This window comes from Pseudophryne corroboree, chromosome 4 (genome assembly GCF_028390025.1).
Source record: "Pseudophryne corroboree isolate aPseCor3 chromosome 4, aPseCor3.hap2, whole genome shotgun sequence".
Lineage (NCBI taxonomy): Eukaryota > Metazoa > Chordata > Amphibia > Anura > Myobatrachidae > Pseudophryne > Pseudophryne corroboree.
Window position 1 is genome coordinate 619,736,316 of NC_086447.1, and position 18,570 is coordinate 619,754,885.

General features: G+C 39.3%; 1 long non-coding RNA gene across 1 annotated transcript in view; it reads left to right on the forward strand.

The window, feature by feature from the left end:
- Positions 1–5,239: 5,239 nt before the first annotated feature.
- Positions 5,240–18,570, forward strand: part of LOC134911646 (uncharacterized) — a 40,016-nt gene continuing 26,685 nt past the window's right edge. Inside the window, exon 1 of the long non-coding RNA XR_010176736.1 lies at positions 5,240–5,325. This is a non-coding gene — a long non-coding RNA (uncharacterized LOC134911646). The remainder of the gene's footprint in view (positions 5,326–18,570) is intronic.

The window sequence follows — 18,570 nt, forward strand, 5'->3', positions numbered from 1 at the left end:
TATTTTGCTTTAACCATCTGTGCTGAATTATGGAAATCAATAAAACCTGCACTGTTAAGGCCCGTACACACTGGTCGATATATTGGCCGTTCTCTTGAACGGCCGATATATCGCGGGACCGTCGGCCAGTGTGTACGGCCGATACGTCTGTGAACTCCGGGGTTCACAGACGTATCGCGTCGGCCGCGCAGCACAGCCGACTGCCAATATATCTACCGATATATTGGCGCGTCGCTGTGTGTGTACGGGGCGGCCGGCCGACCGCCCGTACACATGCTGCGGCGGCCGGCGGTGATTGACAGCTGAACTGGGCGGGCATGTGTACACGCCCGCCCAGTTTATGACGTCAGTCCCCGACGGATCGAGCAGTGTGTATGCTGAACACACTGCTCGATCCATCCATAGATATATCTGCAGATCAATTGATCTGCAGATATATCTATTAGTGTGTACCCACCTTTAGTGTGCCTTGAGGACCGAGGTTGGGAATGCCTGACCTATTTCCTTGACAAAAGTCCTGATAATGATTGAACCACATTGATGTGTATGCTACAGGTGGTAACATATTTTATTGTAGCCACAATGAGCATATTATTATTATTATTATCCTTTATTTATATGGCGCCACTAGGGATGCGCAGCGCCCAATTAATTACATAAACTAAATCAAAACAGGAAAATATTGACTAACAGCTGAAGACAATATAGGACAAGTACAGGGTAAATAAACATAACTACATCAGCAGATGACACCGACATACAGTACGTATCAGGGTGGCAGAAAACCGTGGGATTTGATGCCGTCACAGATATTTTAAGTAAGAAAAGGAAAAGCACATGAGGGTTTGAGGGCCCTGCTCATGAGAGCTTACATAAATGTCACGTATGTGAAAGAATACAAAGTGTGAAGTGGGACATGTGAACTCTTTTCTTGGGCACTTATTGATGGAGCCATTTGCAACAATTTTAATTTATTTGGAATGTATGTAGGGATAGTTTTATGTTAATGATTGATACCCAGCACAGTAGATTTGGCTGTAAGATGTTAGAGTTCATTGTGGACTTTAGGAAGATGGTAAAAGAACAGGATTCTTGATTTAGATATGTACACATATCTGATAAGAGTTTAGTACTCTTGAATAATGTAGTCCTTCTAATCTAAAATCATAAGTACACCTCCACCTTATTGGCACATGTAATCACTATTTCTTTATTTCCTTTAAGTGATTTCATTTTTTTTTTTAAAAGCATGAGTTTCTTTGTACGATTCAGTAAATTGATATGATTTTCTTTATATCAAATTTTAATCTTTTATTAACGAGTAATCCTTTTTAAACTATTTTTAGAATGGATAGATTGAAAAACCATTAACAGATTTCATGGCAAGAATATTCTGGTTCCTGAGTTGAGATGTGTTTGGATAGCAGTTTGGTTCCATCAATTGTTATTCAGTGTTGTCTGACATCTACATGATTGAGGACCCAATCTGAACCCAAACTTTTTGGCATTGCTTTTGCAAAGATTTTAAAATTAATGAGTGAGATTGTTTTATAACTGAACAAACATTCAATGTCTTTTCCGGGGTTGGGGCTATGATTTATGTGTAGACACTGGACAATGCTGATCCGTATTTCAAAGGGATTTAAAAATTTTCCTCTTAAATGAGGAATTAGGAAGCTGCTGAATTTTTATAGTAAATTGAAGTGAATTCTTTAAGGGCCGTACAGACGGGAGATGTGGAGGGAGATGTGTGCTGAGCAAACCGCTCAGCACACATCTCTCTGCCCGCACAGCACAGCACAGTGTGCTGAACGAGGGGGAGGGGTGGACACGGGGGGGGCTGCTCATTTCACCCAGCAGAAAAATTAGCAACCTGCTAGATTGTGGCTGCATGCAGGCCAATCTAGCACCGGCAATAGCGATGCGCGGGACTGCACATCGCTGTCGCCGGCACTCCTACACATGGAGCGATGTGATCTTAATTTCTAAGCAATCTAGTCAGATTGCTTAGGAATTAAGTAAACGTCGCTCCATGTGTACCCCTCTTTAGGACCAGGAAATAGAGATGTTCTTAAGGTATTTGATGGCTGCAAGAATCTACTCACTTGAAGCATGGCCAATTGGGCTGCATCTGTGCCACTGTTATAGAATTCTAGAGTGCACTATGGGGGTAATTCCAAGTTGATCGCAGCAGGAAATTTTTTAGCAGTTGGGCAAAACCATGTGCACTGCAGGGGGGGGGGGGGGGGGCAGATATAACATGTGCAGGGAGAGTTAGATTTGTGTGGGTTATTTTGTTTCTGTGCAGGGTAAATACTGGCTGCTTTATTTTTACACTGCAATTTAGATTGCAGATTGAACTCATCACACCCAAATCTAACTCTCTATCTCCACATGTTATATCTGCCCCCCCTGCAGTGCACATGGTTTTGCCCAACTGCTAAAAAATTTCCTGCTGCGATCAACTTGGAATTACCCCCTATGTACTTTACATTACTATGAACACACTATTTCTGTATCTGTTCCACAATGATCTTGTTACATATTCACACTTTTCACTTGTTTTTCCTTATTAAACCTTGTTTGTTACAGAGCGAGAGCCCCTGTTACTCAGATCCCTAGAGATGGCTATGATTTTGGCTCTTTGACAGACATTTTACATGCCTTTACTGTACTTTGGCTGTGCCTCCATGCCCTCTGCATGTGATCATACACAATCTGCCTATGTCTGCAGACCCATTAGAGCATTAATTCCAGCCCCCTAGTCATACACAGTCGCAGGTCTTTCATGCACATAAAAAATTACATTAATTGAGCAATCATTGAAATGGAACTTGTAGATTGTGTTTATGTCTGACTCATAATAAGGTCCTGAAATGGCATATTGCATCTAGATGAAGGAGGATTTATTAAAATCTTATCCAATGTGACCTACAGTGTGCCTACTTTCTGTTTTTCTTGTAAGACTTTAGGTTTGTCAATGTAGAACTTATATATGTTCTATGTACAGTATATAAAGGGGGTGTAATATACACACTTTTATATATGACACAATAAAAAGAAGAATCCACTCTTGAGATTGACTCTGAAATTGAGCAAAATTAGATAAGGTCACAACAGACTATTTTGCGTTTGAGACAATTTAAAATATTAGTATTTTGATTTGGAAAAACACATAAGTAAAAAAAAACACTCCGCTGTGCACCTGTTTTCTTCAGATTCAGATAAATAGTTGGGGCAGCTTCAGAGATGTGTAGTTCAGACATATCTGACACGGGAGTGAGCATTGGATCTGAAGAGCCATCCAATGTGACACTTTTCTTCAGATATGACGGTCAGATGCATCGAAATCTGAAGAAAACTGCCCAAATCTGACTAGTGGATGGGGGCCTATACACTTTCTAGTTACAATTTATTAAATGCATTTGTCCCATGATTTCAGAGACTTTAAATTATGTTAAAGTGTTACAGGGAGAACTTCTTGTTAACCCTCAGAAAAATTTAGAACATGTTCTCCCAACTAAAAAGAAGCAGATAATGACACAAAATTGAACTATTTGTAGCAAGCAGAGGGTGAGAAGATGGCCTTCCTTTATTACTCATTCGCAGATGCAGTTATTAGTAGCAGCAATAGAGAAAATTGCAGGTATTTTCTTATATTTAAAAATGTCAATGATAAAGGACATGCCAAAAGAAGATTTTTTTACACAAGTTTAAAAAGGTTTGTGTAGCAGGAAGATAAAGTCGTTGACTATTCTGGTTTACAGAACGTGAGCAGCGGTATGGAAAAAATATAGTATTTTTAATCTTGGCTAATATATAAATAATGATATAAGTGATGGAAAACTATTTCAGACCAGCATTCTAAACATGAAGGCATTAGTGTCCAGTTTTTGATACAGTACAATGGGGTTCATTCCGAGTTGGTCGCTCGCTAGCAGTTTTTAGCAGCCGTGCAAATGCTAAGCCGCCGCCCTCTGGGAGTGTATTTTAGCTTAGCAGAAGTGCGAACGAAAGGATCGCAGAGAGACTACAAAAAAAAATTGTGCAGTTTCAGAGTAGCTCCAGACCTACTCAGCGCTTGCGATCACTTCAGACTGTTCAGTTCCGGATTTGACTTCACAAACACGCCCTGCGTTCTCCCAACCACGCCTGCATTTTTCTTGGCACGCCTGCGTTTTTCGAACACTCCCTGAAAACGGTCAGTTGACACCCAGAAACGCCGACTTCATGTCAATCACTCTGCGGCCATCAGTGCGACTGAAATGCATCACTAGACCCTGTGCAAAACTACATCGGCCGTTGTGACAGTACATCGCGCATGCGCATTGTGCCGCATACGCATGCGCAGCAGTGCCGCTTTTTTGCTTCATTTTCAACTAGCGAACAACTCGGAATGACCCCTAGTATGCAGTAATGACATTGTTAATTGGAAATACAATATAAAAAAAAAAAAGCTTTAGGGGTCTATTAACTAAGCCTTGGATGGAGATAAAGTGCATGGAGAAAAAGTACCAGCCAATCAGCTCCTAACTGCCAGGTCACAAGCAGTGTTTGAAAAATGACAGTTATAAGCTGATTGGCTGGTACTATATCTCTGGCCGTGTTATCCCCATCCAAGGCTTAGTAAATAGAAACCTATGTTTTCTAGATTCAAAATTAACAGTTGAGATATTATTGTAGCGATAAAGCTCATTTCATTTCGGAATGGGCATAATTATAATCATATTGGTAACAGTATGTGTTATGGTCCCCTGTATATAGGTTTAAAAATTGTATCAGCTAACCTTATTATTTGTACATCAGCTATAGAAAATTCCTAGCAGGCCAGATTTAATTGAGCTTCAGAAGACGTGCTGATGTCTTGTATGCAATTTGCATGCCAAAAATGTGCCAGTGTATTGTATAAGTGGTGCGGCTAGCAGGGAGCGGAATGTGAAATAGATATTCACAATTGTAGGTTAACTGAAATGTAAGCCTTTTCCTCAGTATGCTAGAGCAGGAAGGAGAAGGAGATATCCTGTGACTTTGTCATATTTCTTGCTGCCCATGGTGTCATCCTCATTTCTTGGACAGGAACACTATTCTGAGGAAAGGGACAGGCAATCACACCTGGCACCAGGGAAGTAAATAAATCTCAGACGTTCTGTCTCTCCCGGTGTTCTATAAAGAGAAAGCATCCATTTTCTGTGCGATAGGAAGCATGATGGAAGGGTTATATTAACCAGGCAAACTGTAGAGCCTGTGTCATTCGCTTAAGAAAGCCAGATGGCTCAGATGCCGAACTACTCTCAGGGGAGACCTTACCTGGACATTGTTCAGTTTGCAAGTGAAACCTGAACTTTGTTTTATACTTTTTATTTTCTCTAAAATTGTCTATAATCTGTGTGTACTTTAAAATAATCATATATTTGATATAATTCTTATTTGTAACTGTAAGCTTTGAAGTTATTCTTGAAATTAATACCTAAATTGTGGCCTTGAGAAGAACATGCTACTGATTATTACAGAATATATAATGTGCATGGAACGGAAAGGCCGCTATGGGAGGAGTTTCGTTCAAGAATTCCTATGGTGGTGGCAGACCGTTATGTCTTATTGTTAGGATAAGTTGCAAAAAAAACTCCATCATCATGACTGCATGACTTGGAAGGAGTTATGAGTGCGGGCGTGATCAAGACAATTATGGATGTGTTTATAATGTTTGTAATGTTTAGATATAAAATATTTGTATATAATGTTTATATGTAAATACATACATACTATACACACATATATACACTACATCTGTGGCTCCCAAACTCAGTCCTCAAGTCACCCTTACAGTGCAGCTTTTAAGGATATCCATGCTTCAGCAAAGATGGTTAAATAAAATTGACTGAGGTACTAAATACACAACCCATGCTCAAGCATGTATATCCTTAAAACCTGGAATGTAAGGGTGCCTTAAAGATTGAGTTTGGGAACTACTGCACTATATAATTAGCTAAAGGTGTTCAATCACACTCATTATGCAGGTTTATAAATTCAAGCATATATGCATACAAAAACCATTGATCTTTTTATTTAATTGGCACTGACGGTATTGAATACTTTACTGGGCAAAGTTGCATAGTTATACTGAGAATGTTTTGCCAAAAATAAGTAAAACATTTAACTTTGGCTAATCTGCCATGGCCTCGACTGGAATGCTGCGCCAGGGATCCATGCCCCCAGTTTTGTCATACTGGGGCTCGTCCAACATTCTGGGATCTGCTGGACAGCCCCAAGCCTCTCCCAGAGCCAGTACAGTGTGTTTGGATGATGGGCACATCACCTGATGTTTGGCCCGCATTAGTCTGCAGAAGGGGTGGTTATGGTTAGGAACTAGGGGGAGAGTTGGGTTAGGTACAAGAGATGAAGTTATAGGGTTAGGTGTGGGTTAGATACTGGTGACTGTCTACAACATGATAACTGTCTACGAAATATACTATACCCTAGAAATAACATATGTTGCAGCACAGGGAAGCACAGCTTCCTAATTACATATCTATCTACACACACACACACACACACACACACACACACACACACACACACACACACACACACACACACACATATATACATACAGCCTGCAGCATATTGTCTCGAAAGAGTTTTCTCATTGTTATTTCCTTTGACATTTCTTCAAACACAGTATTTATGTTAAATGTGTACACAAATGCTATCTAGTTGTAGCAAAAGGCATTGCAAATTATTGTATGCAAGTTGGATAGTTTATAACACCCTCATTTTTAAAGGTTAATACATTTTCATAAGTTTATATCTGAGGAGGACTTTTTGACTCTGTAAATCTTATTACAATATTATTAATACTCTTATCACACATATTTACTAAGCAATAAAACAGTATTTTAAGAATTATAATTACTACAACTAAGAAACTATTAATCTGCACCTTCATAGGTATGGTACAGTCCTTGATGGTGCGACCAATGGTTTGGCTTAATACGCACAATGATGGGTTAATACTACAGCCAGTGTGCATCTCAGTAGGAAGACCATTGGCTGCGACATCAGCAAAGAGACACAGTAGCGGCTGCGGTAAAACAGAAGTCACGGCTGCAACTGTGTCCACCTGAAGCAGGCCCAATAAGAGGACATCAGCACATTATTTACCCAGGCAGTAAAACAAAAATAAGATGATACCCATTGCCTCACCATTTCCATAGTTCTTGGAAGCACACAAATATGTTATCAATCTAAGAGGAAAATGTAATAAGGTGCAAGTTATTTTAAGTTCATATATTTCTGCAATATTGCAGTGTGAATTAAAGCAGCAATTTTTTTAAAAGGCAAACCAACCTTGGATGATCTTTAAATCCTGCTGCAAAATCGCATGAGAAATTGGCACATTTGACTATTCACTCTCTATTACATATGTACAATATGCCCAATATGTCCCAGAATCTTGTCTGATGTTTATCTACAACAGGTGATCTAAGTTGGCACATGTACATGTCTCTTAATAAGTGCTCAACAAGATATATAATCTGCTTTTGCATGTAGCCCACAAATGCTAGACAGCTTTATTTTTACACTGCATTATAGATTTCAGTTTGAACACACCCTGTTATGAACCACAGGTAGTGGTTCATTCCTATTTTATGTTTATAAGTAGTCTTGCAGGCCAGGATTTCCCATTGCTCTGGTTTAAGAAGATTCTTGTTTGCTGCCAGTGGTGAGTCTGTGTGATTGCAGCTTGTTCCCATGTGTTCAGCCTCACCTGTCTGTTGATTGCACCTCTCAGTTGTGCAGCAGGGCAACTGCACGACATAATTAATTAAGACTCTCTGTTATATGCTGGCTCAGTGCAATTCACAGACGCTGGTGATATTTCCAGATTTCCAGGTTTCCTGGGTTCCAGAGTTCTTGAGTTCTGAGCTAGTCCCTGCCAGTTCCTGAGCTCCTGTCTAGCAGTGTCTGTCTAGCTGCTTTGAGTGTCGGTTCCTGTGTCGATTCCAGTGTCGATTCCAGTGTCTGATCCTGTGTCCTGCCGTGAAGCGTTCCTGTCCAGGAGTCCTGTGGCTTTGTCTGTGCCTGGTCGAATATCTGGCTTCTTGGTGTCCACCGGTCTGTCGTTTGGGATTCTGCCTGTCCTCCAGTTCTGAGAGTCTGTTTCGGCTGCATTGGGGGTTCCTGTCCGTTTGCCAGTATTTGTACCGGTTCCGTGAGTAGCGGCTTTGCCGCGTCCGTTGGCTCAGGCCGCAGTATTCTTTGGTTATAATTTGTTTCTGGTGATTCGCAGAGGGTTCTGCTTGTGCTGTCACTGCCGGTACACAACGGTATTGTGTCGGCGAGTGGACAGCATTTCCTTTGTTGTTCTTTTCCTTTGGCGGCGTGCCGCACATATATTTAGGTTTAGGGTTGTTAGTAGCCTCTAGCCTTCTGTTTGTTTTAGCTAGAGGTCCCCTTGTTATTATCCTGTCTCGGTTCACGCCTTGTCTCAATCTAAGACCTGGGGGCATCGGAGTTGGGCAGACCTAATCCGCCCTTCAAACGCGGCTGCCGTGGGCCCAAGAAACCATAGTCACTCAGGCGTGAACGGACCACACGGGTGAAACAACGAAGGAAGGGTGCTAGGGGCTATTTCCACACCACACCTCGTTTCAGCATCACGTTCTGGTGCTCAGGACTCACTACGCAACATCTCCCTTGTTCTGAGCACCAGGAACCTAACACACCCCACCCAAATCTAAATCTCTTTGTACATGTTACATCTGCCCCAACTGCAGTGCACATGGTTTTGCCCAGTTGCTTTTTTTTTGGTGTGCTTCCACATCTGAATAACCGCCTATATGTACTATGGGCCTAATTCAGACCTGATCGCTGTTGTGTGAAATCGCATAGGGGGTGAGATTATCAAATGACTGCACATGTGTATGCACCACAAATCGCTTGCGCGAGGTCAAACAGCAACAGAATGGTGCAAAAAATTGGATCGCTAGGTGTATGCGAGGTGATTGACAAGAAGCGGGCATTTGGGGTTGGTAACTGCCTGTTTTCTGGGAGTATCAGGAAAAACGCAGACATTCCCAATCATTTTCAGAGCAGCTGTGTGATGTCAGCTCTGTCCTAATCAGCCTGTTTCTTTTTATTAGAATGGAAAAATCATTAGATGGTGAGTGAGTTGCGAACGGATTTGCAGATGTCCGTTGTCTGGGGCCTGCATACATTCACACACTTGCACGGGACGAGTTTTCACTCTCTATGGGCGGCGACTATCTGATCGCAGACCTCTGCAAAAACACAGAGGAGCAATCAGGTCTGAATTAGGCCCTATGTCTTAATAATTTATGTTGGGTCACACACATGTCAAAGTCAGAAAAATATCATGCTGCACGTTGCCATATATTCACCTCATGCGCTCGCCCGCTGCACATGCACTTTCTCTGGCGTGCGTGCACATATTCGCAGTTGCGTGACGGCGCCCCTACGGGCGTGCGCTTGAACGCATGGTATGTGCATTTACGGTAGAGTTTGTGTGCGTCTAGCGAGCGACACAATCGCTACTTAATAAATCCGTATAGCAGGTTTAATAGATAATGTTCCCCTTAATAGTAACAGTAAGTTTGGTTAGTGTAGTTGGTCCCTGGACAAAGGAATTCCTCTTTTTGTTGTACGAAGGGCCAGACAGGGTTTGAGCAGATGTGTTTGGTACCTAACCGAAGAGTATTTTAATAGCAACAATCCGGTGTTGGTTAGGTAAAGATTAATCGCTCCTGCATATAGTTATGGCCATTAGTAGTTTCTGGACATTTCTTATATTTGCAGTTCATTATCCATGCGGCGGGAATCCGGCGATTCCCTCCCACCTGAGCTGTTTGTAATAGTCACAGCCCACCTGTTCAAACTAACCTATGACCTTGTGTTATGATGCGAGGAGACATTCCTGTGTCCAATGAACAATGAGATTATAGGTCCCTTTGTAGTATACTGTATGCAGTGTATATAAGATCAGCCAGCCTGGACAGCTCACTCTCTCACTCCACAAACGGTTTTCATATTGACTAACTTGGAGTTGGTACCAGGAATAGCGCAGCGATCGTTTCCAGTGTGTGTGTAAGTAATTCTCTGTAAATCAACTTGTTCTCTGTTTGTATTGGCCATTCTCTCTCTCTCTGTTATAGTATAAGATTGTGACGCTATTGTATATTCCTGTCTAGATATTCTGTTAGAATTATATGTTAGCTTGTAGTGTATGACTTGTAAACTGTTTACCCCTCTTCGATATAACTAAAAGCTTGTTAGTAAAGGTGTTGGAACCTTAGCACGGTATCGTGTGTTCATTACATTGCAGAGGGTAATAGGAGCGTCTCGATCGCTCAAACAGCTTTAGGATTAACAAGGTTAAGCAGCGTTATATCGCTGCAGTATTTCAGTACAAGGTTTACAGCATAAGAGTATCCTTTCTGTGTGTTACATTCAAGGTTTACTGATTGTCATCCTGTGAGCGTCTGCGCCGTTCGTGATCTCCTCGTGGTCTCCAGCGTCCGCTACGCTGGTAGCGTAGCATTACGGTAGTCACCCGCCTATAGCGTGCTCGACACCACGCATTAAGCTGTGAGCGAGCGTGCCGCATGTGCGTCTAGATCACGGCCGAGCGTATGCTACGCTAAGCGCGTACCCTTATGGTACCCCATACGCCAATTGCGTACTGAGTCTCTTACCCATATAGTGAAGGTTATAAGGTAATCAAAATCAGCATTATCAATTGAGGGCTCGTCCGTCCTCCACATATCTGCACTAACGAAAACAAACGTTATCTGCCAGCAAGGGCGGGAAGGCAGTAGTGCTGGCTAGATAAGCGTCTGTTTCGCTACGTTGTAGGAGTGCTGGGGTGGAATCTGGAACCGGAGGTAAGAACAATACGCTATTATCTTTTAAAACTGTTTATTTCTGTTTTTGCGTACGCACACACGCACGCACGCACACACCTGCATTGTTGCGACTCACTCTCTTGTTGCCATTAGAAACGTGCTGAGGAAATCTGGTGCTATTTAGTTGAGATTATAAAGGATAATTTTTTAAGGAAATAGTTGTAAAGGACACGCACACAGTGTTGAATTTCTAGGGTTAACTAAATTAACCATCTTGTTGCTGTTTGGGTTGTTAGGTAAAAGAATGAATTGAATATAGATTTATAAAAATCAATTATTATTTATTAAAAAGGCCACGCCCGTATACAGGCCGAGAGGGACATCCTCTCATGCCTGAATCAAAATACTTTAACAACAGATACACGTAACAACAATGAGTTTTATATAATACATAGTTACGCCCCATTTTTATAAATCCTCCCATATGATTTCATACATCTGGATTACAGTGTTATGCAATAGTGTTATGCAATATTAGGACAATTGTCAAGAATACTCAAAGATACTCGTGATCTTCAACTGTGTCCATATTAGGAATTAAGCTGGACACTATGAGCTTTTCGGATGTGCGTAGGTGGAATTAATACTGCCAAGAAAATTGTTATTGTACTTTCTTTCTGTGTATAAAGTTCACATGAATCTGCTGTCTCATCTAGCTAGAACCAAAATGGATTCTGTTATGCTTTCATACTATACTAGTGAATGCATTGTGATTTTGATATTGTGATTATTAGGTGTATACATAATATACGTACTATCCCATAGTACATATATATAACTGTTAGGCCTTCAGCAGGTTGCCTCTGTCACAGTATTCGACAGCTCCACCCTTTGATCAGGGACATTATCCATGTGCCCTGTCATCTCAGGAGAATTTCTGGGAACGTATAGTTCGCTAATAATCATTTCATGTAGTATTGCTATTCTGCGTTTGACAGTAGCCTTCTAAATACAACATAGGCCGCACCTGTAGGCGGTGAACATCAGATGAATGGCTATAATCACATCGGGGTCAGGGTCACCAAAGAATAAACCTCATCACAAAATACATCATCACATACAATCACATACAATATACTTAAAAAAAACAAATTTTTTTTCCTAATCTTGAAAATTGAATACTAGGATTTAAACATTTATCTTTTCCAGTCCAAAGTGCTGTTTCCAGACATCAACAATATCCTCCAATTTGTGGTATTAAAGAATGTAGAACAATGTGGTATCGTAATAGTTCATGTCCAATGTCCTGGAATCATCATAAATGTCCACAGTTTTGGAATATCCTATCATAAAGTTCAATCATGTTATCAATAATTTAAATGAAATAAAACGTCAACTTCCAGTTGATTAATCATACGACTTCATTAGCCATAGGAGAACTTATTAGCCACCTTTACCACTTCGAGGTATTATTGATACTCTGGTGGCAGGAACATGTTTCCTGATTACTGAGTCAATTACTCTTTTTAGGAATAGTTCATCCTGCAAGAAAACTTTTCTCAAGTTATTATGTGTTTTTGTATAAAATTGCTAAATCATTCTTCTTAAATAACAAACATTTTTTTTAGAATTAATAGGTAAACAATTATATATCATATCCTAAGGACATGGTGACAACTACCATTCCCCGTTATGTATGATATCTTCTTTTAACCTTTGAATCTACTCCTGGTAAAATACATTTATTAAATCATAAACTTTAATGAACATCATATGTAACCATTACTATTTATATACCTAACTCATTATGTCTAGGTTAGTATATTGTAACAATCCTTTCACATTCCCTTAAATCAATCTTTCCTATCTTCATAAGTTAATTTTTCCCCCTGTATTATTGACCTATTTTATTTCCATTAACTGAAATACACCTGATATGTGTAGCTGATATTATCACCAGTGGTTCTTTCTTGAGATACTGTTGTATCTATACACATGTACCGTGTTTCACTATTATCACGACTCTATAAAGTTTTGGTAATCACATCAAATGTAACTTGCATAAAGAACTTTGGCCTGCTATTATACAATGCTAGTGTCTATGTATACATATCTAACAATTATAATAATCTTAAATAATGATTAGCAATACAATTTATATAGCTGCAGTACTTAAAATCTTTCCAACAATTAATGGTATTGCTGGACTGGATACTCCTCAGAATAATATCCTAAATTATTTAAATTATCCATACATAAATCTATACATCTCTCTTCCAGTGGAGTATAATACTCACAACCACGTTTTTCAAAGTGCGTTCGTTACACCGGTCATAAATCTCTCTGGATTTCCTGCTTAGAAAAGAAAAGAGGAAGGAAGGGTCTTATTGAAATAATTCCCATCCACAATAATGGATGAGTACTCATACCTACACCACACGTTTGCTCGCTCTCTCTTCAAAGAAAAATAAATAAATTAAGTCCTAATGCTGTTATAAATAACGTCGCTCCCGTATACTTTCAGAAATGTTAAAAGTTCTGTAGGATATTAGCTTATAAGCACATAGTCTATTATCAATGATCATAATCATCTCTATCTTGATTGAAGGGTTCATTCAAATACAACTCTGTGGTAGTAACAGTAGTAACAGTCTCTGTATTGTATCTCCATGCAATTGTTTTTAGTTTTAGGTTCCTTTAAGCTCTGGTCTCTGACCTTTTAATTTCATTGCAAGCTCATGGATCTAGGTGTCCTTCTTCTGCAGCCTTTGCAACGGCTGTATCAGTAGTCAGCGGTACTTGCCAAGGACCATCCTATGCGATCTGTAATGGAACCAAAACATAAGCAACTTCTCACCATAACACCGTCTTCACTCTCTTAGTGATTTGTCCTGTGCCGGACTGTGCGTTTTCGTGTTGGTTAAATATCTTTCCAAGGTTCTTGCAGCTTTTGATATTCTTGTAACTGTTTAAATAATTTGTGTGACACATTTGAATCGTCAAATCATTTTGTAGTTTTGAATCAGTCTTTGGATAATATATCTTTGCTGGATTCCAAAAAGAATAACAAAAAAAATTATATAGAAGAGAGACTAAGCAGAGGCTTAGGTGTAATTCTACCACTATTGAACCAACGATTGGACCATGCCATGATTCAAATTCTGCCTTTCCTGTCTCTTTTGTAGATTAATAATGCTCGATTCTTTAAACCTTCCTTGTCACATTATGACTTTTTTATTCTCAACATTACACATATTAAACACAAAATATTTTTCAAACTCCTATAAACTCTTTCTATCAGTAAAGAAACTTTACAGTCTTTGAAACAAAAGCTCACACCTCTGGCCTTATTATTCATTTCTCAAATAACCCCTTAACACCTGTTACACATACTATAGTTCCTTTTTTAGCATTAAACTATGTTGTATTAAAACAATGTTGTTTTTTTAATCAACCCAACCATCTGCAGTAAACATGCTATAGCTTTCTTTATCACCATCACTATCCCTCTTATTATCACATAATTTGTTATTTTGGTCCCATGCCAAAACACAATGTACACTTCTCCATTAAACTTCATCCCACCATAGAAAGCTTGTGAATCTATTTCATGTTAGTTACCCTTAGATTTGCATAACTCATGACATTTCCCCTTAGTGAAAATTGGCAGCAACACTTTATTATTAATAATACTAATTCACTAATTCACCATCCCATTATCCCCTATGGATGCTCGAGAAATTATTCTCCTGTTAATCAGTTTTTTCAATTTCTTTAAATGCAATGTAAAATGCGATGTAATCATGATGTGTGAAATCATTATAATTGTCTTACTCATCCACATTATATTCCTTATACTCCCCACTTTTGGGGGTGAGGAAGACAAGTATGCAGCTGTATCTAAGTTGTGGTGGATCCTGTGAATCAGACATCAGCAGGAAACACTCTGAGCTGGGCATCACTGTGCCACCAGAGGAAACCCTACCAGGATAGGTTCTTGGACGGGGGAATCGGGTGACGAGGATCAGTGAAGCAAGTAAAAGGACTGATACGCTGAATAAACCATCTGCGTTGGTGCCTAGGCTATTTTCAGCCTCGGACCCATGTTGCTTCTTTAAGCTGGCCCACCGCAATCCCATTATATGGTGAGAGATTTACATCTATTGCACGGTCACTTTAACTGGTCCAGATTCACCCATGCACTTTAGGTATGTAGTATGTCAGTGAGTTTATGTGTCATAATAAACACATTTTTCATGGAACAAATCATTTGTTACAATTTCCCTGTTGGTTCATATATCCCCTATTGAATGAAGGGATACATCTTTAAATCTGAGCGCCAGTGCAAGCTACACTATTGCTATTTTATATCTAAGTTGTATACTGTCAGAGGTAAAATGTACACATCATATACAATCTACTGCTTAACCTCAGTATTAAACATATTTTTTTTCTTTTGTTTTTGCTTATACCCAAGTGGATGGTTTGGCTCTGACTGTGTATCCACAATGTCTTATTCATGATAAAGTGTAATATTGTATTACCTTCTATAATCTCTTTGGTTATGAACTTGAATGTATGCACATAGCATTTACAAACAATTTTTACTGTATCTAGAGATTTATCATCTGGTCATACATATATATCTATGAATAAATGTATACCAAGGCTCCATCCTCTAAGGGTTTTAACTATCTTTGGCCTAGCGCCAAATAATGACCTAGGTAGTTAACTATGTCAGCACACCGTTGACTTTTGTCTTGCGACACCTTGTGTCCTGTTCTGCAAGAAAACACAACTGTTTAGTATCTGACACCAATACTTCAAATAATTTATAGCACAAAGGTATATCATCCACATACTGGTTACACCATCTGTAGGTAAAAAAAAATGTAGGTTACAAAGTACTACATCAGCATACTGTACATTTCTTTGCTTATCTCAAAATATCATTCAGACTGGCCAGTCCACACAAAATCTACGTCTCTCATGCACACTCATTATTTGCTTCCAAGCAAACTTTCCTTGGACTGCATCCATTCTATGGAATGCCTTGCCACATACACGGATTCACTGAAAACTCAGAAACTTAACACCGCTCACATTTTTATCTGTGCTTTTGTATACGATCATATCCCCACACTTTCTGGCTACGGAACCTGGTTCATCACTGCATATTCTTTGTTATGGATTTTAGCAAGCATATTCTTTACTTCCATTCATAGAAACACAGGGTAAGTGATATATATGTATGCTATGTATCCAACTGAATCTGTCCCTACTTTATACTTTCTTGAATCTTTGGAAATACCTCATCCGTGATGTAGTATGATTTTACACTGTAACTTACAAATTAGGTTTCTTCCAAATAACTTTGAAGAATTGTCTAAAAGTATGTTAATACTGGAATCGTAGTGATTAATTGCTTGTCGCAATCTTTGATTTACAGCATATACATTACAGAATGCGTGTGCAGCCATAGGGCGTTGTCCACTTGACTGTCTGCCAGATGCAGATCTGTTAGCTTTAACGCTGTTAGCGCTGAGATCTCTAGCCCCCATCTGTTGCTGGGATTTTTTTTTTTCTGATTACAGTTATGTTGTAGAATGAAATTGGCAGCTTTCCCTACAGATTATCTGGTTAAGATATTAGTTCTCATATTAAACTAGAGTAGATCAATACAGTTTGCAAACTTCAATATCTTGCAGATTTCAACAGTTTTGCCGATTTCAAAATACGCTTAGTATTGTTTGATCAGGCCAATATTATACAGCATGATTGAAATGCAAAACATAGACTGTACCCTTTGTCACAGTACTATACAAAATTGGTGCTTCTATGGAATATTTCTTCCATACATGATATGCACACTTAGGGTTAATCCTCCCTGCCCTTCCCATATGCTGGAAAAATTCTCAATCCCTGCAATTTTTCACACACGCGACACGTCTGTCAACTGGGAAGCTGCAGTAGACCCTCTTATCACAAACTACTATCACAAAGCAACATGCCAACTACAATGTTAGCAACAGACTTAGGTTATGGCTAGCACAACACCTCTTTAGAGTTGCTCAGTTCTTTTGTGCACACAAAAATGTTAATAAACAGACACAGAATATATTTGGGACTTTAGTCTGCTATTTACCAGAATCCATACATGGTTAAAACGATCAGCAGCTCTTAGCAGCTCAGTATTGCAATATATAATTACACTCAATTACATATAATCCCTATAACCTCGGGTTGTTCACTCTATTTATTTCATGTACCCTTCTTACACACGTGTAGCTGACTAAAAAGGGGAGGTGGTCTATGTGCTTTTTACTTTATTTGGCTCTTATCTTATCTGTCACTTACAGCGTTAACGAGGGCACGTGATACTGTAAATGCAGATTGGAACACATTCAGACCTCGTGAAGATGGTCCAAAGCACTTATTCACGCAATCATTCATAGAGTGAAAAACCCCGGTCACTGTTTCTTTGCTCAAATCTTTGAATTAATTTTGGTATTCTTATTTACATGCCACAGCATCTGTCAATCATCATTCCCGAGTTACTTGGTCCTTTAACCGACTTGAACACACCTTTGGTATTCATTTTACAAACAAGCAACAACAAACAGGTCCCTGAGTTATTTTCCTAGTTTAGTCAATCTCTCCACTCCTAATTCTCATATTATAAAAAATACAATCACACAGACAGCTGGCAGGTATAGAAACAGCATGTACTGGAATATAGCACATACCATGGTATTCTATACTTACCAGTGCTGTAATGACTTGGGACATTCCTTCCATCCTCAGCTGCTGGCTGGCTGGCACACCCCTTTGAGAATTTGATGAAGAGATCGAGATCTATAGTTCCAAGGACATAGCCCCCAAATTGTTGAATTTCTAGGGTTAACTAAATTAACCATCTTGTTGCTGTTTGGGTTGTTAGGTAAAAGAATGAATTGAAAATAGATTTATAAAAATCAATTATTATTTATTAAAAAGGCCACGCCCGTATACAGGCCGAGAGGGACATCCTCTCACGCCTGAATCAAAATACTTTAACAACAGATACACGTAACAACAATGAGTTTTATATAATACATAGTTACGCCCCATTTTTATAAATCCTCCCATATGATTTCATACATCTGGAATACAGTGTTATGCAATAGTGTTATGCAATATTAGGACAATTGTCATGAATACTCAAAGATACTCGTGATCTTCAACTGTGTCCATATTAGGAATTAAGCTGGACACTATGAGCTTTTCGGATGTGCGTAGGTGGAATTAATACTGCCAAGAAAATTGTTATTGTACTTTCTTTCTGTGTATAAAGTTCACATGAATCTGCTGTCTCATCTAGCTAGAACCAAAATGGATTCTGTTATGCTTTCATACTATACTAGTGAATGCATTGTGATTTTGATATTGTGATTATTAGGTGTATACATAATATACGTACTATCCCATAGTACATATATATAACTGTTAGGCCTTCAGCAGGTTGCCTCTGTCACAGTATTCGACAACAGCATAGCAAATACTGTGTGGTGTACGGTAAACGATTACAGTTGAACATCGTTTACATTGATAGAAGCGTGTTGGTTGCGTTGCTGTGAGCATATCTGGACTTTGTGCATACGTGTCTCGGGCAACGTGCAAGATTACGTACGCAACACAAAGGCATATGCACGTGGCGTGTTTACGTAGC